General features: G+C 40.7%; 1 long non-coding RNA gene across 5 annotated transcripts in view; it reads left to right on the plus strand.

The window, feature by feature from the left end:
- The window catches only part of LOC123791032 (uncharacterized), a 563175-nt gene that overhangs the window by 50065 nt on the left and 489263 nt on the right, over nucleotides 1-23847 (plus strand). For 4 of the 5 annotated variants that reach the window (XR_015722611.1, XR_015722613.1, XR_015722612.1 and 1 more), the window contains one exon: nucleotides 10521-10649. The exons of the other annotated variant lie outside the window; for it this stretch is intronic. This is a non-coding gene — a long non-coding RNA (uncharacterized LOC123791032). The remainder of the gene's footprint in view (nucleotides 1-10520; nucleotides 10650-23847) is intronic. 5 annotated transcript variants of the gene reach the window in all.

A 23847-nucleotide genomic window follows, 5' to 3' on the forward strand; every position in this document is an offset into this window, starting at 1 on the left:
CTAACTGCCTGAGCCACCCAGGCATGCCCATGTGTGGATTTCTTTTTTTTTTTTTAAAGATTTTATTTATTTAACAGAGGTAGAGACAGCTAGCGAGAGAGGGAACACAGCAGGGGGAGTGGGAGAGGAAGAAGCAGGCTCACAGTGGAGGAGCCTGATGTGGGGCTCGATCCCATAACGCCGGGATCACGCTCTGAGCCGAAGGCAGACGCTTAACCGCTGTGCCACCCAGGCACCCCCCATGTGTGGATTTCTATAACTCATCACGAGGTGTATCCAAACCAGGAACATCCACCCTTTCTATAACTACATGAGCTAAAATGTGGTTTCTTGTTCTTCTTTTGTGGGTCCTTTTTAATACACTTGCTGTGGCACATGTTGGGAGTCTGTTGAACGCTTTCAAATCAAAACTATTGAATAATTTCATGTATTCATATTCATTAGTACTCAACAAGTACAAATGTCATTTGTGGCCCTTCAAAGTGTACAAAACATAGGAGTCTGAGGGCTTGGCAATCAACGTACTGGTACCTTTATTTTGAAATTTGTTTTGTTTGCAATCAACAAAAGGTAAAATAAAAAAAAAAGGCCCTTTCTGAAAGTTTGGCTGAGGTCCTAGAATTTGTACATGCCTTTGCAATATGCTTCTAGTATGCTGCCTTTCTAGTACCGTCGGCCCCCGTTCTTGGCTTCTTCAACTGACCAACTAAGAGAGGAAAAGGAAGGGGATTTCTCTTCTGCCCCCAGAGGATGGTAAATATTTTAGAAGAATTTTTTTAAAACTGTGGTTGGGGCGCCTGGGTAGCTCAGTCAGTTAAGTGTCTGGCTTTGGCTCAGGTCCTGATCCCAGGATTCTGGGATCGAGCCCCACATCGGGCTCCCTGCTCAGCAGGGAGTCTGTTTCTCCCTCTCCCTCTGCCTGCTGCTCTGCCTGCTTGTGCTCTCTCTCTGTCAAATAAATAAATAGAGTCTTTAAAAAAATAAAATAAAATTGTGGTTAAACATATAACATGAAGTTTATGGTCTTCACCATTTTATAGTGTATATAGTTCAGGTATATTAAGTACATTGCATCATTGTCAAACCTCACCACTATCCATCTCCAGGTCTCTTTCGTGTTGAGGAACTGAGACTCTGTATGTTAAAATACTTTCTATATTCAAATAAATCCATGAAGCTGAAATAGTAAAATTCTAATGGTAGAAGGTTCAGTAGTGATGTATCACTATTTTTTTTTAAGAATTTATTTATTTATTTGTGAGAGAGCAAACACAAGTGTTGGAGGGGATGGGCAGAGGGAGCAGCAGGCTCCCTCATTGAGCAGGGAGCCTGACACGGGACTCGATCCCAGGACCCTGGGATCATGACCTGAGCCAAAGGCAGATGCTGAACCAACTGAGCCACCCAGACACCCTTGACGTATCCCTATTTTGAATTGTATTCTCCACGTCAACATTTCTGCATCTTCAACATTTATATGGTGTTTTGCTATACATATTCTCATTGAACATTCAGAATACAGGAGAGGTTCCCATTTTATAAAGGAAGAACTGGAACTGGTACTAGGGGAGAGGTAACAATGGAGTCAGAATTCCGGCTCAGTGCTCCTGCCCTGAAATCCTTTCTGTTTCCATTATTCTGCATTTCCAAAGACTGTGACTAATATTTTCTTTCTTTATCTGTTTATCCTATGTCTTTATTTGGTGGGGCTGGGGTAGGTGTTGAGAAGGTGGATTCGTGGCATTTGTTTTAAATTATGGGTCTTGCTCTAACAATAGACAGTCTTGTTCATAACCTTGGGCATCTCATCAGATCAGGGATTATTGTGCTTTGCCTAAACACTGACTAGATGGAGCAGATGTCTATTCAAATATTACTTTAAAAAATGCCTGGAATTGTATTTAAATTGCTCCTATTATTCACTAATTAAATTGCAGATTGTTTCTCCTGGGGATTTTGCACTAGGCTGAGTTTCTTCAATTGTTCATGTTGGACAATGACAAAATAAATCTTTTGCAGTGTAGCTTAGTGGAAAAATCCTGCTGAATGGACTACATAAGTCCACAATCATCCTCCAACAGACCTATTTAAAAACAACAACAACAACAACAATCTGTTTTCCTCTTTTTGGCAAGATGGAGCATGGACAGATAGTGGGCTTTTGTTTTATTTTTTATTTGTGGATTTTGAGGCTGGTGCTTCACATACCTGGAGGGGTCTTAGATACAATGGAAGCCCATGTGTTCTATTGACTGTGTCAGCCCCCTTGGTTGGTGCGGATTTTACCAAGAACAGCACAATGGAATTCACATATTTTAAAACCGCATGTGTGTCTCCCACATGGCTGCCACAGTTTAAATCTTTAATCAGTCCTTTGAAGGGGGTTAGGCGCGGCCACCAGGTCACCCGAGGACTTCATCTATGGTCCTTATCAGTTGCTGTTGCCTTTGCTGTCCTGTTTATAGAAGAGTCTCCCATGTGCTATTCTCATTTGCAGAGGGAAGGAAGAAAAACCAAATTGGGACAAGGAATGAGACAGGAGAGCTCAGTGTTTCTCCAGACCAGGGACTTAACATTTATTTATTTATTAAATTTTTTTTTTTTTTTACTGTATTGTAAGTTATCTCTATACCCATCCTTGGGCTCGAACTCACAACCCCAAGATCAGGAGTCACCTGCCTTACAGACCTCACCAGCCAGGTGCCCTGACCTTGACATTTTTGAACAGGAATGCTTGCTTGCTCTTAAAATGTCAATCATTTCCATTCCCCTAGAATAATGCACAACAGTTTTATGCTAACGTTCACTCCTATCCAGAGATAATTAAGACTATCTGCTCTCGGAATAGATAAATTCCTGAAAGCACTGGCATCGGGACAGTGTCTCTGCTGAGCCTTTCACATACATTGTCCTATTGCAACCCGTTGAGGAAGGTGGTATTCTCCCCATTTTACAGACGAGGAAAGTGAGATTCAGCGAGATAAGAAACTTGCTCAGAGGTCACACTGATGATACCCACCAGATCTGGGATTGTGTCCATTCTGTGATGAAGTGCTCAGGATTTGAAAAATGCAACATGAGTTTTTACAGGGTTGTGACTGATGTTAATGTTCTTTGGACTTGAGAACTCACGTGGAAGCAAGGAGAGCATATGGACTTTAAAGACAATGTCAGATCAAATGTAAGAATTTCGTTCCGCTCCACGAAATGGTGCTAACACTGGCAGAGCTGAAGTGGGGAGCTGTCGAGCTACCAAAATATTGGATGGGGAATGGAATGCTGTTACAAATCAAGTGTCTCTGAGTGCCCCTAGACAGCTGGTGAGAAAGAGTTTGTCACCAATGTAAATAATCGGAGAGAAGTTGGGATATGCTCACAGCTACCCAGAGATCTCCACATGGAACTGCTGAAAAGAAACCAGGGAGTGTGAAGAAATGAAGGTTGCTGGCTGTGCAGGATAAAGGAGGGCTGAATCTTGGCACCCACAGATAGAAATGACAGTAGCCAATAACAGAACTGGAAGAGAGACATTTCCTTCTGGATCCATTCAGAAAAGGATGTTTGTAAAGCAGATACATCACCACTGGTTTTGTCCGATCAAAATGCGGGACCACATGAAAAGGGACCCTTCACATACCTCTTCCCATTTTGAGGCACCCTATGTATTGTGTTGTAGGTACAGACCTAGTTTAGCCTTATATATTTAATTTATTTTAAAAACCAAAACACTCCTTTCCACGGAATGTCATACTGCTTCATTGTGAGGCACAGATTCCCCTACTTAAGTTTTGGAATGAAATGCAGGTATTTCGTTCTTCATATCGTTTCCCAGTGTTCGTTGTAAGAGATGATATGGTGGGCGCCTCGTGGTGTTCTCTGGCTGTGCTGTAGTGTTTCAGAAACACTGAGGTGGTTCGGTAACCTTTTGTAGGGTAGTGGTGAAATCCCCCACTGCAGGGCGGTTTATAGGTCAGTAGGAACAAAATGTTGCTGCTTATTTCTGAATGTCAAGTCACAGTGACCTACTTTTTTTTTTTTGTTTTTTTGCTTATCTTTTCATGATTCAAATTTTTCTGGTGTATATTACTTGGGTGATTTTTCTCCTTTGGTGCCTCTTCTCATGGGATCTTTGCTCTGACGCTCACGTGCTAATGTGGATCTTTGAATCACATTTTATTGAAAGATTTTATTTATTTATTTGAGAGAGGGAGAGAGAGCACCAGTGGGGGGAGAGGCAGAGGGAGAGGGAGAAACAATGGCGCGTGTTGCGGGGCTTGATCCCAGGACCCTAGGATCATGACCCAGGATCTGCTGCAGATGCTTGACTGACTGAGCCACCCAGGCGCCCCCTCACTGGCCTTTAATGAGAAATTTTTGAAAGCAATTGATCTTCGCCCCAAGAAGAAATCCATACATTCACATGTCCATAAGATTTTTTTCAATAATTTCAATGGTGGATTCATCCCTGAACTCTTGGTTATGAGCCCTTTGTTCTGAATGACCGAATGTCATTTTGAATATACTTGGCTTTGGGCACTGACTATTTGTGTGGTCCCCAGAGAAAGGTGTCCTTTGAGGTTGTTTGAGACAGGAGGAGATCTGGACATTTCTAGATTTCATGTGCATGTGCCATGGGCCACACTTTACAGAGAGAGCACTTGAGTTTGAGAGTGTGTTTCAAGGGGATGTTGGATTGGTGAGAAATGGGACCAGAGAATTATTAACATAATTCATGGCTTAGTCTTTTTTTTTTTTAAACTTGGAACATACACTAAACATGAAGATTTACAATAACAAATGTACTGAAAACAAATAAAGGTAAATACAGCTACATTGGACACTGAGAATGAAGGACAGAGAGATCCTTGATGTCAGGACGATGTTCTAGTGATGTATGTTTGGGCAGCTCTTATATGTGTTTAAATATGGGCTCTGGGTGTGGAAGAAGCCAGTCCTCCTTAGACATCTTCTGGGAGGAGATGAATTTTGGGTTGGAGCTTCATCTTGAATCTTACTTCCCAGTGACAAACCACCCAGCACGGGAAGAAAGCCCAGAAGAGCTTCAAGACCTCCCTGCCCTCCTTTCTCCTCATGGGAGGAATGTGCCCCTTCACTCCTCAGCTCTTGAACTGCTGTTGGAGATTCTTGCAGCAAATAAACTCTGCAAATCTTGGCCTCAAAGGATTCCAAACCATCACCTTAGACCACATGTCCACCCTACCAGCAATGTGTAACAAAAGGCCACAAAACAACAACAAACGTGACTTCATCCTCCTGTAAATTCCAATAATAATAATAATAATAATTCTTTATACTCACATGACGTCTATCAGTCATGCCTTTTCATCACCCTAGTTTGTACATGAGACTGAAAAGCTCTTAAATTAGGTCAGGGGTCTTTTTCTAACACAACTCCGTAGTCCTTTTACTACCAAAGCAAGCCAAGCATGTGGCTGGCATTCAGCAAATAGCTGCTGAGCAAATATTAAAAAGGCCAGATAGCTAGTGCCCTTTAAACTCTCTAAAATCCTCACCAGGTTGGAACAATGATTCAAGGCTATATTGTCGGAGGCTGAGCCATCGACTTGCTATTATGATGAGCTAGTCTTGTAACTTATCCTAAGTCTACATTGCAGGTCGACTATAGGGTCTGCATTTTTGATTTTCCATTGATGTTTATGATGCATAGAATCATGATGGGTGGATTTATCATGATATTATAGTAATTTTATTGCACGGCTTCAGTTGTTGGCAGAGATGAAATAGATTCCTTCACTAAATTCATTAGATTCACTGACTCTCAGGATGCCTGGGTGGCTCAGTTTGTTAAGCATCTGCTTTCAGCTCAGGTCATGATCTCGGGGCCCTGGGATCGAGGTCCACATTGGGCTTCCTGCTTAGCAGGGAGTCTGCTTCTTTCTCTCTCCCCCTGCCCTTCCCCACGGCTCATTCTCTCTCTCTAATAAATAAATAAATAAGTCTAAATTCATTGACTATCATATGCTAGGTGTTATTTTATACGGTAAGACAAAAGTATGACTGAGAAGTGGTTTTCTGCTTATAAGCAGCTCTCAGTTTGGCAGGGCAGATAGATACATGAGTAGTAATCACAATATCTAATGTGTTAAGTGGCCTGAAAGAGGTAAGGAAAGAAAGGACCAAGGAATAATTGATTTTGCCTGGGACTGGGGCAAGGACAGGGTGAGGAATGAGATTGGAATGGCAACATTCCAAGCAGAGGAAGAGCCTGTGCACAGCACAGAGGAAAGTGTGGAGATCTCTGAGTAATGTGCCTGGAGTCTGGGCTTCCAGGAATGGCAGGAGATGACATGGAGATGTATAGACACTCTAGAAGGTTTTTTAAGCTGCCATTCAAAGTAGTTTGGGTTTTTTCTTGTGTGTACTGGGTGCTTTCGAATGGGTGAAAGCAGGTTCTGACTACTACTTTTTTTTTTTTTTTTAAAGATTTTATCTATTTATTTGAGAGAGAGAAAGAACATGAGCAGGGGGAAACCAAGAGTTGAATGCTTAACCGACTGAGCCACCCAGGTGCCCCATGACTACCACTTTTTTTTTTTTTTTTTTTTAGTAAGTCTCTACACCCAGATCTGGGTTCTGGCCTGAGGTAAGTATTACATGGGGACCATAATTGGCCAGAGGAACTATTTCATCCACTCCAACAAATTGTGAGGGAAGTTTAGCGGAAATTTCTTGTAGGGCATGGTGACTGCTGCCACATGAACACAGAATCATTTTACAAAGTGAGGAGCTCCTCCTGAATGTAAGGTTATTTATTTGTTTGCTTAGAATTAAGAGAAACAAAAGTGAGCTTGACGTGTTTCTCATTTTGGCATTTTGACTTGGGGATCTGAGAAAGATCAATGTTGTTATGCGTGCCGTCCCTTTTAAGTTGGCTGTACCTGGGACTGATGTCAGAAGAGTAGGAGCCAACAATGTAAATAAAATAGGGGCAACAGCAAACTATTCAAAATACTGAATCTAGGTTGTTCAGTGCTTGGTGGGGTAAGAAAATTACTTAGACCCCGTATAACCTGTATAACTGGATTGACATGTTCCGGCAAGTAGTTCTAATAAAAACAACTCCAGGGGGCGCTTGGGTGGCTCAGTCAGTTAAATGTCCGACTCTTGATCTCAGTCAGGTCTTGATCTCAGAGTCGTGAGTTCAAGCCCCGCATTGGGCTCTATGCCTAGCAGGGAGCCTACCTAAAAAAACAAAAACACCTCCACTTTGTCATATACTTAGTAGCATTGTTGCCCTGTTGGTTCCTTCATCCAATAACACATGTTTATTGAACACCTACTAAGTCTTAGAGGTTAAATTTTAGGAAACTTTCGAAAAAGAGGCCCTCTTTGCAGCCCAGGTCTAGGAAAATACTTACGATGGAGACTTCCAGGACTGTGTGAGTGAAAACTTTGTCATTAATTAATTAATTAATTAATTAATTCAATAGATATTTATCTTGATCACTAACAAAATGCTGGGCCCTACACTGTGAAGTGATGCTGGGAATTTGATGTTGAACTCTGTAGACTCAGCGCTTGTCTTAATGGAGTTTGTGTTCTGGGAAGAGATTTGCTTCCTAGAAAGACCAGAATCTTCCTAGAAAGATTAGCCTGTGTTTGAAGAGTGGCTGGGTGAACTTGAAGACAGACCAGACAGATCCCGCGCTAATCCAGTTGGGAGAGAACAGTAGCCCTACAAGGGGCAGGGCTGCAGGAATGCAGAGAAATGGCTGGAGTGGGAAAATTTGTGTTAGGTAGGATCTCAATGGCACTTGGTGACTGACTGCATGTGGGGATCTTGGGCAGCCTCAGGAAGAGGATGCTGTTCTATCCACTAGGAAACACAGTACTTATCTATGGAGGTGGGCATTATTTTCAGTGTAATTCAAAAAGAATGAATACAGACTGATGGAAGAACCCTTTAGGTTGTTTCCTAGTTCAGCCAATGGACAGATGCACTGGAGAGAGGGGAGGAATACATTCAGAAGGGTGACCACTCTGATTTTGAATTTTTTCTCTACTTTCAAATTCCAAGGCCAGTTGATTATGCCTCATTAGTTTGAGGGAGACTGTGATCCTATAATCTGTTTCATTTCCAGAGGAGGAGAGAGATGTATATTTCCTTGGAGGAGATTTTTGCAGCCTTTGAATAAAAGCCCTTCCAGTCCCACCTTTAGCTGAAAATCAATGGTGTCTGGTGTTTATCAGAAGCCACTCAACACTCTAATGTCCAGGTCACCAGCACTCATATTTTATGCCTGTCACTTTGAGCCAAATAATCTCTAATGGTCCCCAACTGCTAGGATCTCCAGCTCCCATTCTCTTGGATCTTCAATTTTTTTTTTTAATTAAAAAAAAAATCTCTTCTAGAAAGGCACATTTGATTTGTTGCTGAATTAATGTTTTTCTCCTTTTGAACGTGCCATCCAGGTCGTTAATGGAAACATGTAGTCTATGGTGGCTGCCGGGCTTGCCCTTTTTATTTTACTACGTTTTAAGTATAAAATATAAAAATTGCCTGCGCTCTGTTAAAAGAATGTATAGCTGGAATTTTAATTTGATTATCTTTCCCAATTTTCTCAGGCTTTCATAGGCAAGTCCTTGTTTGAACAGCTGTACTCCTGTAACTCTCAGTAACAAATGAATGAGGAATGATTTTGTGTTGCAAGTCAGATGAAAGGAACTTCCTAAGAAAGACAGATCGTTAAAAGAAGGAAGAAAAACTAGCAAATATTTGAGAAATTTAGCAACTATTTAAAACAAACTAAAGCAGTTTACTCTAATAATTCTTTTCTAATGATCTTAAAATAGGCTGTCATTAATAGAGAAGGTGTCTTATTTCTTTTAGGTTTTAATATTGGGTGGAAATAACATTTAAAACTAGAGTCAGCAGGAAAGGAGAAATGCTAAAAACTGAGACGCATGAAAAAGCTGGATGTAGTCAGTTTTCCATTATCTGTAATTTTCTGCCTTCTCTATGCGTGTTGCCCGTTGCCGGTTGGGGGGAGGGGAGGGGAGGGGGAGGGGCTGTGAAATATGTCTGCCTCCAATCACAAAGAGATCCAATTAACATGTGAAAAGATATTTGAAAGAGCTGTGGGATAGAAAGGCTTTTGGCTTTCAACGTCTTACCTCCTGGATAGATTTGAAAGCATAAAATCAAGCTAAAGTAAATTCAGGGAAACATTGATTCACCCAACTGAATAAACAACTTACTGAATTTGCTAATCTAATTAATCAAACCCTGCTTCTCCTTTCCAAAGTAGATTCACAGGCAGTAAAATAAATTAAGTCAACATTTTTTTCCCTCCACTTGCTAAAAATAAGCTTTCTTTCCCTGGGTAAATCGGTCATTTAAATTCCCAAGGCTGTACTCCCGCTGTCCACTGGCAGGAAGCAATTGTATGGATGTGAAATCGCTTCTCAGCAGATTGCCGAGTGTGGGTTCTGAGTATCATATCTCAGCTCTACCACCTTAACTGATAAATAAAATAAATATTAACTGAAGGTATTGTTAGAGATCAATAGCCTATGGATGATGTTGTTCTGCAGATACGGGAGCCTGTGACTTATACATATACTGTAAGGATGGTAGGAAATAATGACTTTGGGGGAAAAAATTCTGGAAAATTAAGGATATTTTGAATTTGACAACAGTCGCAAGCGGGAAGATTTAGAGACCAAAGTAGGAAAAACAGTTCAGTAGTCTGCAGATCTGGTGCTTCATGTTGCGTTTCCCTAACTTGAGACCGCTAGAGTGAGTCAGGTTTAGGTTGCTTGCATATACAGACGGTAGAATAACTTCATACACAAGTGTATTCACATACGGTATACAAGGAAGCGGGAAGGACAGAATAAACAGGGAAGAATGTAAATGGAAAGATTATAAGGTGGTGATTGATAAGCACTATGCGAGTTAGGCAAAATATAACACATGGTTATTCTAGATAACAAGTCAAGCGTGAGTCAAGACGTATCACTAGGTTTTCTTTGTTTGTTATTTGAAGGCATGATACCAGGATGCAGAAATAACACCGCAGATTTCAATTGAGAAGAACACCGTTTGCATTAAAGTCCTGCCCACGTGACATGTCTTTTGCTTTGCCCTGAACAAAAGTTCAGGAAGAGTCTAAGTGCAAAGCCTTTCCAGATGACTTCTTAATGCCACCAACCCTAGTTACCTTGCTGGTGGCCTCACCTTGAGGATCAAAGATTCCCCAAGGATTGCCTTTCCCCACATTTCCTTCTGCGATGGACCTATTTCTATTCTTTCCCGTCTTATTCAACCTAGGATATTACGCTCAAAACTCACTTATATGCCCAACTTAATCTTAATTAAAATGTAAGGGAAGATTAGGGCAATAGTTTAATGGATTAAACAGTTCTTGGAAGTGCTCCCTTTTCTGACAGTAAGTCTTAGTAGTGCTGTCATTTCTTAATACCCCTTTCTACTTCGACTTTCGAGTGCTGGCTCAACGTTCTCTTTTAACTTACAGATTATTTTGCTATCTGGGAATTCATGCCCCTGACTTTGACTTCGGGTCAAAATTGCTTTCCTCACAGTCTGAACTGGGAAAGTTGTAAAACATTAGAATGTCCTTCGGCGGTGGGCTGTGGAATGTCATGTAAGTTATTACTAATTTTTTTCAGAATGTGATGGATTTTCACGTGTAGATTTGGTGGCGTAGATAACCAAACTAGATGGGTTTCTAAGAATTCGCATTGTAATTTATCAAGTTATCCTTAGCATTCAATTGGGGAAGGATTTGGCTGGATGCAGGTGAAGATGCGAAACAGTACCTTGTGTTAATTGTGATGGCCAAGCCATCCTTAAAAAACTCACAGTTTTCCTGTGATATTTCCCCAATTCCATCCATGGTCGGGTGTTAGTAAACACCTGAGTCACTCCATGTGAAGCATTAAGCATAGTGTCTAGGACCCTGTAAGTGTACTTACCAATGTTAGCTATCATTATTATTATTTTCAGTATTTATAATAGAACTATTTATTTTTATATTTAATTTTATTTTGATTTTATAACAAAGATATTTATTTTTATATTCTCTGTGCTCTTTTTTTTTTTTTTTTAAATGATTTTTTATTATATTATGTTAGTCACCATACAGTACATCCCCGGTTTCCGATGTAAGGCTCGATGATTCATTAGTTGTGTATAACACCCAGTGCACCATGCAATACGTGCCCTCCTTACTACCCATCACCGATCTATCCCATTCCCCCACCCATTCTCTGTGCTCTTATATGGTAACTCATACATCATACATGCATTCAAGTACCCATAACATTTTTTTTCTTTTCGTTTTCTTTTTTTTTTTTTTTAAAGATTTTTTATTTGAGACAGAGTAAGCGAGAAATAGCATGAGCTGAAGGGTGGAGGGGCAGAGGGAAAGGGGAGAAGCAGACTCCCCGCTGACCAGGGAGCCTCACATAAGGCTGGATCCCAGGACCCCGGGATCATGAACTGAGCTGAAGGCAGATGCTTAACTGACTGAGCCATCCAGGTGCCCCCCCCAAAATTTATTTAAAAAAAAAAATTTATTTCTTGCCTGCTGTGTTTCAGGCACCGGTGTTAGATTCCGCAGATAACAGAGATGACTAAGGCAAGGTCTCTGTCCCTCTAAAAACGACGGTTTACCTTTTATAACAATATATCATGCTGTAATATATCATGCTGTAATATATTCGTTTACGTCTTCTAGATTGTGAGTTTATTTGAAGTCAAAAGCATGGGAGCCAAAAAATTTGTGTCACCTTACCCTGAAATAGTTTAGGATTAGAAAGAAATCCCAAAGCGCTTTGCATTGCATGACTTTATTTGAAAATTTTTTATTAGCACTTAGCACAGTATCTGACATGTAGACAACTCTTAATAAATCCAGCTACTCTCATCAGGCCATTTGTTTTGTTTTGTTTTGTTTTTTTTTAAATTAAAAAAATTTTTAAAAAAGATTTTATTTATTTATTTGACAGAGAAAGAGACAGTGAGAGAGGGAACACAAGCAGGGGGAGTGGGAGAGGGAGAAGCAGGCTTCCTGCTGAGCAGGGAGACCAATGAGGGGGTGGGGGGGGTGGGGGTGGGGAGGGCTTGACCCCAGAATGCTGGGATCATGACCTCAGTCGAAGGCAGATCCCCAACAACTGAGCCACCCAGGCGCCCAGGCCGTTTGTTTTCAATGTGGCTCTCTGAATAACTTTTCATTGAAAAGTATGTCTTTAGTTAGGGGACCCAAAAAGGGGTAGAGAATCATACTAAAAGGTTGACCATTGCTGCGTTTTCCTGCCAGTTCTATTAAGATGTAATTGACATATAATACTGTATAGCGTCAAGGTGTATAGCATAATGATTTGATAGATGCATGTATTGCAAAATGATTTCCACAGTAAGTTTAGTTAACATCCATCACCTCACACAGCATTTTTTTTCTTATGACAAATTACTTTAAAGATATTGTATTCAGTTCTGGACCCGTTTGGGAATATTGACATCCCTATTTATGCTTTAGGAGCCCGTACTATAGCAATAATCACCATTGTTACCATCATCACAGTATCTCCCTACCCATAATACCTCGTGTTATGTAGAGCTCCCACAACTCCTGGCTCATTTGAACCCTATAATAATTCTATGGGATATGGAGGGCAGCAGATTTTTCTGTATATTATGGATGTGGGCAACCTTCCCAGATAATAATGATTTCCCTAAGATTGAGTAACTAATTAGGGCTCAAATCCAAGTTTCTTCAGTTCAAATCCATTGTGTTCACCGCTAGGCTAATACAGCTGGGATATTACATAGACAGGTGAAGAACCTGGGACTATTTCAGTGTGGAAAAGATGACCACTATCTTACCATGTCTGAAAGCTTATCCTATAATTGGGGTATTAATTAGTCTTACTCTGAAATTTTTCAGAGTGAAATTCTGAATGTATGTTGCTTATGTCTCCATTTATTTTGGTTTGATAAGGAAATTTTTTTCTGAAATGCAAGGCTAGGGGTGCTCTGGCCTCTGCCCACCTATTGGCCTCATTTCATTAAGTTCTTCCCCGCCCCATTCATGACTCATTGGTGTTCTTCTCTACCACAGCACCTTTGCACTGCTGGGCCCTCTGCCTAGAGTGCCATTCCTCATTCCCCATAGTTTTGCTTGATTGAATCTTATACATCCTTTAGGACTCAGCCTTATAGTTGCTTGCCCAGAGAAGACTTCCCCAAAAGAATCAATGTTGCACAACAATCTCAGTAAATGAGTCAGGGTCCCTAATTTAGGGAAATGGTTGCTACCTGTTTTGCCCCACCAAGCACCAGGTGCTGTGGTTTGCACTGTTGCCAGGTAATCCTCCCGATTACAGCTGCTGCCAGGAGTATGGCTGCTCGGTTTTGGGGACTCAGCCTTGTAATAAGACTTGGCCCCCCACACTGGACACCCTGGTTGCCGTCCTGACCAATACAAGCAAATCATTTCCATACCAGTATGTAGTGTCCTTCCTCACGTTGCTCACATATGAATCCCAGGTTTGCAAGGGCGAATCTCATTGGTGGTGCCGAAGTCACCCTAGCTGCAAAGGAATCTGGAGAACTGGGTTTCCTAAGTTCTGTACTCCGAAAGGGGCACTCAGCAAGCCAAAAATCAGCCAACCACATTAAGGCTGTTCCAAAGGTGCTGACCAGCCAGAAACATGACAAATATCTTCGGCACTGAGACGCGTGTTCTCATCTGGATAATGGACCAGTCATACCTGCCTCACAGTTGTAAGGATTACATAAGGTGATTTGTGAAACTATGGAATCAATGGTACAGAGAGATAGAAGTAGAAAATAATGGTATTTGTCTGCTATGACTTAGATCTGTGGCCCAAACATAAAATCGAATGCTTAAACGGTTGATTAATCTTCAATTCACTCTAGAGGTTTTTAAAATACGAAGGACATTCTGTTTCCCCCAAAAGCGTTTTAAATGTTTAGGAGAAATTGAAAAAAACACAGCACTTTTTATATCAAAGTGGTTCCCTTATAAATTTATATCCTCTCCACATTTTTGTTTTGTAATGGAAACATACACAATGATGCCAAGCATAGAAATTGTAGTTTAAAAAATGTGGGTGAGTTTTCAGCTACTTTTGACTCCTTTCTGAATTTTAAGGCTTTGTTCTAATCTAGTTTTTACTCCAGTTTCATCGTGAATACAGCCCTCTTGTTCCAAAACAGACAATGGGCTTTATTCAACTCTCAGTGCTTTCCACATTTGGTTTTTCTGCCATGGCCCTTCGGTGACTCTACTAGCAGGATTCTTATCTTGGAAAAAAATGTAGATGTGACAGCTGAGTTTTTAGCACAAGTAATAGCAGTTGTGTAAAAGGGGGTATGCACAAAAATGCTTGTAGCAGTTGCCAGATTTCATTAATGCTCATGCTGTGGGAATTGTTCACATATGCGGCAAATGGGATGCTGGCCTTCTTCAACGGGGAAACTTCCTCCATAGGAGAGGTCAATAACAATGCAATTTGAAAGGAGAAAGAGCCAGGTGGGGCTGTTTTCCTATTGGACAGAAATGTTCCTCTGTATAACATATCAGACTTTTGAGTTACGCCATTTGGTTAGCTTTCCTTTTCGATAAATATTAAATTAAAATAATGTATTGCTAGAAAAAAGGAAAACGTGGCCCTGCTTCGCAGAACCAAAAATTGGGTTATCATGCTTGGATTGTTTGATTTCTGTCATCTTAAAGTTATCTTTTATGGAGGAATATGGAGAATTCTAAGATAAGTGCTTTCAGATGCCTTCTTACTTAAGTGATACTTGGTACCGGATTGAAGAGCATCGTGGATTACCAATTTTCTCATGCTGAATTTGGAAGAATTTCCTCTCAACATACACTCTACTTCTTCCTCCTCCACCCTTTTCCTGCTTATCTACACACAAGCACACACTCACTCCTTTACACTGAACCTCAATAGGACATTTGTTTTGAGACTTACCCTTACGTTGGGTTTTAGTAAAGGTCTTGGCCTGGACGTCGAGGCTGCCTTATGAATAGCACCCAGTCAACAGAGCTCGCTTGAGGTGCATAGTAAACTAATACACAGTAAATTTTGGCGATTCAAAATTTATTTCAGTGAAATGGATAAGTATTTGTGCGATCTGTGAATATTTTCCAGCTCTAAAAATTCAAATTCCATCTCTCAAAATACATCCTGAGCGTAAGGGAGCTAGCTGTTGATTGGGGAAGGGGGAATGAGGTACACTGGGGAAGAAAGGGAATATTCAGAGTGGAAGCTTTTGCTTTAATTGGTGATGTTGGAAGTGATTTGGCCCCCCTTCCCCCAAGCCCTGCTTTTTGTCTGCAAAGGAGTTCTCAGGTGACCCAGTGGGTGTATTGTGATTGCCTTTTATTTTATGGACTTAACTGAATTCTTAGATTCCTCTCTACCATTTGATATTGACAAACCGTAAAATTCTTGCAGACCCTGCTCAGTAGCCCCTTACAAAGAATTATCTTGTTAATAAAGTCAGCATCATTTGGAATTCAGGTTTAATTAAAATGGAAAAGTACATGATTATGTAAAGATTTTTCCTCCTTTAAGCGTATATCCTTTTATTGTCTCTTTGCCTTTTCTCTAAATTCGGAGACAGATTTTACTTCAAATCCATTTCTGCAAGGCGAATTTTTACAGAATCTGTTGTAATACCTGTTCTGCTGTTAGCTTTTGAATTAAAGAAATTAAAAAAAAAATAAATTAGGTTAAGAAGGGTGTTATGAAGTAGAGTCCAGGGAGGTAAAAATGAAAAACAAATCTGTGTCATCCAGGGATTTTAGTTTTTAAGGATGCCGTTTGAAGATAATGATTGTTTATGGACTCTTTAAAGATGTTTTCTCCGAAGAGTTGCCAGATAACAGATTAGTTATCTGAGAGTGGTTTGAAAGGCCTTTTGAAATTGCCTGGGTGACAGTACTACCTTCTGGTACTTTTAAAGCTCCTTTGAAGTTGGCTTTTTATATTGGAAAACCAGAAAATATTTTTCTTTCCTTCTTTTATTAAACAGAAAGCAACACGTGGACCCGAGGTTTAGTAAAACGGTGTAGAAGAAATACACTGGTTATTTTTGTGATCGACCCAACTCCTCATCACTCAGCCTTTGTCAATTGCCGGATTTCTCTGAATTCAGATTCTTCGCACAACCACGCATGAAGCTTTCTGTAAATTATACGTAGTTACCCAAGTACACCCTGCCAGGCCTCGCAATTTGAGGGCCTCTTTCCTTCTCTCCCCTCCGGGTCCCCCCTTTGGTGCAGAAGCCTTCCTGCTGCTCCCAGGCTTGGTTGTTCAGAGAGTTTGGATTGAGATAAACGTTGTAGGTCACGGGACATTCCTGCACACCCTTTGTTAGAGGCGGTCACGCTAAAAGAACAGGGAAAATGGAATGGGCTGTCAGGGGTCAAGGCTAGAAACTCGACGAGGCAGAGACTGAAGTTTGGGTTAGCAGGCGTTTATGGGAGCCCACTCCAGTCCAAGCTGATCTGAGCTCACAAAGGAGGTTCACGGTCCGCTGCTCTGCAAAAGCTATTTGGGCAGGCACTTTTCTTCCCAACTAGCTTTTAAGTGCTCCTGGGGCCCTCAAGCCTATTCACGTAGGCCTCTCAGATTATGAATACATAAACTGTAATGATTTTGGAGTCCTGGAGGAAGACATAGCGGCTAGAGCATCATCAAAACATGTTTCTGCTAATCGAATGAACAAACACATTGTCAAGTCTCACAAATACCCTCGGTTCTAGCCGTGCACGTAGGGGTGAGCTTTTGCCGCCGTTGAAGAACGTTTATTCTGTTTTAACATGGAGAGGATCGCGGGTTGGCACTGATTATGAATTTGCAGTCAGATGGCGGAACCAGGATTGTGTGGTAGATGTAACTCCTGAGAGCAGCAGAAATGATTTTAGTTTTTATGGTTTGACACAAAGTATACAAGGCATTTGATGAATACACAAGTTGGTTATTTCCAGCATTTGGGGACTTCTGTGTCTCAGATTCAGAAGCTTTCTATGTGATACAGTTGTTTCCCCCTCTTTTCAGTTTTGTCTTTCAAAATGAAAATTGCGATTATTATAAATATATTGGGTTTCTGGATGTAGACCTCAGTTGTTTTACACACTGTTCGATATAATCTGAATCCAGCTCAAAATCCCTTTCATGAGAGAATAGAAACAATCACATGAAATTTGTTATAATAGGATTTAACCTGTACTCTTCTGATTCTCTCTTCCCTTCAATTTTTATCAAGTTTTTAATTGCCCACTGGATGATTTATTTTAGAATTGGCCTACTTTTTTTTTTTTTTTTTTTTTTTTGTGTCTTCAGCGCCTGTGGGCAAATGTAAATTTGCAGCTGAATTAGCAAACCAGGGATCTCTGTGTAAGTTAATAACTACAACGGGGAATCAAGTAGGTGATTTCTTTCCTTTTCTAGACTGGCTGTGTATGTAAGGTGGTACAGCTAGAATTGGGAAAATAGGGGAGTTTATAGGGACTTGATGGACTTTACATTGTTTCAGGAATATAAAAGGAATGCATGTTTACTATAGAAAATACAGAAACATCAAAAGAAGAAAGGAAAATCCATTGTTCTCTCTCAGAGATAGTTATGTGAGCATTTGGATATCTTTTATTTCAGACTTTTGTTGTTTTTGAAAAAAAATTTTTTTAAATGTAGGCTCCATGCCCAGTGTGGAGCCCAACACAGGTCTTGAACTCATGACCCTGAGATTAAGACCTGAGCTGAGATCAAAAGCCAAATACTTAACTGACTGAGCCACCCATGCGCCCATGAAATATTTTATGGGTAGAAAGTGTAAATATATTTCTGTCATAAGCAGTAATACACTCCCTACCTGTGTACCGCCATCCAGCTCTACCAGAAGGGAAGCCATCTTGTTTTAATCCCCAGTCATACCTCCTCACTGTGCCCCAGATGCAGTGTTCCCTTGTTCAGTTAAAGTTTGTCTTTCAAAATAAAGCATGTTATCATGATTATGATAAACACATCAAGTCTCAAGATATTTATTTATTTATTTATTTTTGGTTTTTGTATCAATTTTTAATTTACATTCTAGTTAGTTAACATGTAGTGTCATATTGGTTTCAGGAGTATCAGTATATTTTAAATAATTCAGTATCCTGGATTCTGTGTTTGTCGTGTTCTTGTGTTGCTTAATAGTTCCACTACACTTGTGTATGTTCCTAAATAATATATTTAACTGTACTATACTTTTTCTATCGCCACTTACTTTTTCCTATTACTAATATTACATGTCTTGTGATATGTGTGGTTGTAGTACACTTATCTTCACTACTATATTACTTTGGATGAAGAGACCAGAGTTTACCCAGTTCCTGTGAGAAGATATTTGGGTTTAGTTGTGTAGTAGGTTCTGTCAGTGCCTCACCGGTGACCGTTGGATGTTTCTTGGTGCTCTCATCACCTTCCAGATGTTGTTACCTGCATCTGTGCCTGAGGGCTCTCTCCCACACGCTGCACTGGCAGCATGAGGCTGGCTGGACGTGCCCTTGGAAACAGCCTGGGTTATGAACACGTCAGCTCCTCAGATGATTCCAGTTCCCATAGTTTCCCCATGAGATGATAGTCCACTCACCCACATAATGACTGGTTTAATAATATACCCGTTAGTGGCTGTCTTTCCTTGCATGAATTACTTGTCCACACCTCTAAGAGTTTTCCTGTTTACTTTTCCTTCTAAATGACCTCAATCTTACCTCAGGGTCTACTTCTGAGAGAAGTTAAGTAAGACTGGTTGTTTGCAGTTTTGGTCATTGCTAATTAATACTGCTGTGGACATTCTTGAACATGTGTCCTAGTTCATAGAGCAAGTCTTTCTTTGAGATATATTTTCAAGTAGAATGACTAGATAACACTCATGAGTCCTGAATAAATATTGCCATAATTCAGCATCCTTGTTAATTTACTTTTGGTTTTGTGGTAAGCATAAAGTAGTTTCTTATGGTTTTAATTTGCATTCCTGGAGAATTAATGAGACTGTGCATCTTTACATATATTATTGGCCATTGAGTGTCTCTTCAGTCAAACACATATATATATCTTTTATCACTTTTTCTGTTGGTCTGTAGTTTTTCTTTGTAGGAGCTCTTTATATATTCTAGGTACTAGTGTTTATGCACTTGGAAGATAACCTCTCCCAGTTTGTATTTTTTCAGCTCACTTTTTAAAAAAGATTTTATTTTTAAGTAATCTCTACATCCAACACAGGGCTCAAACTTATGACCCCAAGATCAAGAGTTACATGCTCTACCAACTGAGCCAGCCAGGCGCCCCTTGGCTCACTTTCTTAAGAATGCTTTTGGTGAACATAAAATTAAAGAAATCAGAAGAAAGCATTAAGTTCTTCACAATTATGTAGGTTTTTCTCAGATGCCCTTTTAATTGCAATGTTTAGTTCATTTGTATTTAATGTAATTATTGACATGATTGGGTTTAAATCTACCATCTCATTTATTTCCTAGTTTTCTTAGTTTCTTCTTTCTTCCCGCTTCCCCTTATCCTCTTCTTCTTTTCTCCTTCTCCTGCTCCTCCTCCTCTTCTTCTTGTTCTATTTAATACCTCATACATAAAAGTAGAAATACAATATATTAAAATTTCAATGGCATTTGTATCATGTGGACAAGTGAGGATGCTTTTCTCTACTGGAATCACCAGTTGTGTAGTAAAGATGTGAAATAAAGTGTTTCTGACAGAATGGGTTTGGATATCACTCATATAGTGAAAAATATGAAGTGTGAGTTTGTAATACTGAGCCACATTCAGTGGGTGACATTGTTTGCTAATAAGGTGGCTCTTGAAATGCCATTGAATCAGACAAATATACTGGAAAACACCAAATAATTGAATGTGATACTTAACTTTGAAGACCAAGTGAGACAAGGGATGGGCAATATGCGAAGACTGGAATTTAGAGGAACATCTGTGGGTAACTCAACAGGTCCATGATCAAATGATCCTCACATCAGAGGTCCCACGCAAGAGACCCAAACCCAGGGCTCACTTCATTCATCAAGTGAAGGGAGTCTTGTTGCTCAACTTTCCCACATTAATCTGCTTATAAATTCAGCCGAACTCTTGAGAAAAAGTAATTGAAAGGACATTAGAGAGCTTTGTAAGTCAAACTCAGTCTTGCTGCTTTAAACAGTTTAGTGTAGAGGGGTTTTCAGAATGTTTATAAAGCGAGGTTGTGTGAGGTCACTGAAATGGTGTTTGCTTTTCTTGCAACTATCTCAGTGGTGGTTATATACTGCTTGATATGCTTTGTTTGGGAATGTGCGATACCGTAAGCATACAATTTTGGGGGCTGTACTTCCTGATGTGACGTTCTAGTCTCTGTATAGATAGTGTGGTAATTCATCGTTCCTGGGGTTTTAATAAGAGAATGGCAGTGTGGGTGACCTGAAATGGGTCTTACACATCCTCCAACTCCCTTACTATATAAATGTATTTTATTTTGTTTTTATATTTTAAGTGGGCTGCATGCCCAATGTGAGATTTGCACTCAGGGCCCCAAGATTAAGAGTCTCATTCTCTACCAACTGAGCCAGCGAGGCACCCCAACTCTCTTACTATATAGAAAAAGAAAGACACAGAGAAAGAGACTTATTTCAGTCTCAGCAACTACGACGTCTAGGTAGATCTTGTGAAATAGAGACTCGCCCACAAAATGTTTTAGTGGGTAATTATTGATTTAACACAGCTATTCATAAAAATTTTTCTTTTTGCTATCAGAAAGTGACTGAAGTTTCAAGAATGAGGAAGACAGGCTACATTTCAGGAGAATGTCTATTTCCCAAACAAAGCATTCATTAGAAGGTGGTTGGAAAGGGGTTAGGGATCATGAATCTAAGCAGAGATGTGTTCTGTCCAATCTCATACTATTCTGACAGCCAAATTTCGTGGAGCCCCTATCAGTGATTGCATGTAGGAAACAGGGTGCACTTAAAAATGGTTCAAAGGGTGAATTTGATGTTATATATATTTTACCAAAATTAAAAGCATGCAAATAAGTGAGAAAAATGTAGGCTGTGGGTGTGAGGAAAGGTAGGTTTTAATGAGTGTAACTTCTGTGCCTTTTCTCAGGGGAGCTACCAACTCCTGAGGGCAGGCATCTCTTTTGAAGGCAGAGCTGAGAGGATTGTCAGTTGAAGTTGTGAACATAAAAATTGGCCTGCCTGCTGGAGGCTGCCCAAACCCTCTTTTTTTTTCCTGCCACGTCAAAAGAGCACTTCACGTTGTGAGTCATTCCTGTCACTCCAGCCAGGCTGCTTGGAGTGACTCATGGTTCCGCATGAGCTTGGAGGGATGCTATTTTTCAATATCTGTAATGTGTGAGGCAATATCCTAAAACTTGCATTCACATGCTCACATTTGCGTATTGTGGTCCTGTGCTGGAGGTGGTATTCTCCCTATTTAATCTACAGGAAAAGTGAGGCTCTGGGAGGTTAAAATAAACTATCCAAGCTCATACACATGGCAATTTAGAGTTAGAATCCAAACCCAGGTCGCTGTTGTTGAAGTTCTTGATCCTTTCATTATAACACAATTGATTCAAAAATTTTAAAATTTTTATTTATTTATTTTAGAGAGAGAGAGCATGAGCGGGGGGGGGGGGGGAGGCAGAGTGAGAGGGAGAGAGAGAAGAGAGAAGCAGGGCCCTGTTGTTCATTGAGCTAGATGCAGGGCTTGATCGCATGACCCTGAGCTCATGACCTGAGCTGAAACCAAGAGTCTGATGCTTAGCTGACTGAGCCACCCAGGTGTCCAACTGATTCAAAATTTTTATCCCATCCAAGTTAAGTGGGGCCAAAAATTTAGTACCTTAGACTTGGTATGTAATTTTGCAAGGGAAAGAAGTATAAGAAATAGGATTTTATTTAGTTTATTTATTCACTTGACTTTTAATGAGAGCCCACTTTGTGCTAGGCATGGTTGATCCATCACACTGAACAAGACAGACATGGTCCCTGCTTGAAGGGAAAATAAATTATGCCATAGCTGTGTAAACCCACTTCATCTCTATGCAACAATGTGTTTGAAACCTAATTAAGGACAAAAGTAGAACTTTTAACCATTTCTCTGCTACTTGTGTTACCACCAGCTGTCATCTGGTTTAGCAGGAGCAAAATAGACTACTCAGCAAAATGTCTTCCTTTGGAGAACTCCAAAAATACACATATTAAAAATAAATGCATTCAGTTCTTGTTTTTCACAGTCGTTATACCGTTTAAAGTCCCCGTGAACACTGAATTAGCGATTCCAGGACCGTTGCTCCTAGAGGAAATATAGGATTAGGTTCCTGCGAGCCTCTGCTCATATTTTCTTCAACTCAGTAACACATAACCATGTTTTATGTGTGTTTCTGGTTCAAGACCCTTATTTAATATGTATTGTTGATTCATTAACATTGAACTCATGGCCAACAGCACTGCAACTCATGCCTGAACGGAGCCCATCACACGCATGCATGTTCTTGGGAAGCACACCGGTCTTTCTGCCCTCGGCGACAGCAGAGAGCACTCTTTGGCACCATGCGTGGGGGGCATTCTAAAAAGCGAAATCACCAACAAAAACACACAAGAATGCAAAAAATGGGCACTAAATGGACCCCAGAAAGTACTCTTATTTACAACAAGTGAGAACTGAACTAAAAAGGCAGAACATTACCTTGTTGGCCCTCAACTGGAACACGTGCTTTGGAAAACTCAAAATTTCCACTGCTCCGTGCTTGTTTGTGAATGAAGTGAAAGTGTGGAGGGTATTGATTTGGGGGTTACAAATAAAGTTTAGCCAGGTAGGCAAGTTTGTACATAGAAAATCTGTGCCTACAGAAGTTTGACCATACTAATTTTAGTGATAAGAATAATAACCAAGAGAAATATCAGGTGTTGCTCTGCAGAGAATTAAAGCAGGGTGAGGTGAAGGTGGCAGTGTTCGGGCTGCTGGTGAGGAGACCTGGTTGGGGGGAGGTCTTTGAAGGGGCCTCCTCTAAACTAAGATCTGAATTATGGAACGAGTCTGTTCTCTGACAATGGGGCAAGGGCATTTGAGGTGGGGGGAACAGGCTGGGCAGAGGCCTTGGGTCAGGAAGGATTTTGGTGTGAGGAACCCCAAGCAGGCCAGCATGACTGTGGAGGAGGTAGGAAGGGTGGGCCTGGGGGTGGGGCTGGCAGGTGCTGGCCTGGTCACTTGGGCTTCATGAGCTGGGGGTGGTGTGTGTGTGTGTGTGTGTGTGTGTGTGTGTGTGTGTAACTGATTCCAAGTGCAGCAGGACATACCAGGTTGATTACAAGGTCAGCACTACATAGGTCACTCTGGGGGCTGCCTGGGAAACTTTGAGGAACCGTAACAATGTCCTTTTCACAGGAGCTATTTAAAGTGTGCCCTGGAAAATTCCATTTTTCCCAATTCCACCCTTGCACAAGTCTTTGCTCACCCTGTGGGTGCCCTTCCTTGCTTGTCTGGCAGTCCCTGGCCAGGGAGCCCTTCCCTTGTCAGAAGCACCTGATCCCAACCATGGGTTTGTTCCACATTTCCTGAGACCCAGTATTTACTCCACTTGTCCCGTATTAGTGATTCTTGGTGTATTTGTCTTTTTAGTTTTCCCAGCCACACTCTGTAAGGGTAGAGGTCATTTTTGCTTCTTTATTCTCTCTTGGTCCCCTAGACGCAGTAGCTGCTATGTGTGTTGAACGACACCGAGCTTTTGTATTCTGGTGCTGTAACCTTTTC

Source organism: Ursus americanus, chromosome 32, assembly GCF_024610735.1.
Source record: "Ursus americanus isolate L20-20 chromosome 32, mUrsAme1.1.p, whole genome shotgun sequence".
NCBI lineage: Eukaryota > Metazoa > Chordata > Mammalia > Carnivora > Ursidae > Ursus > Ursus americanus.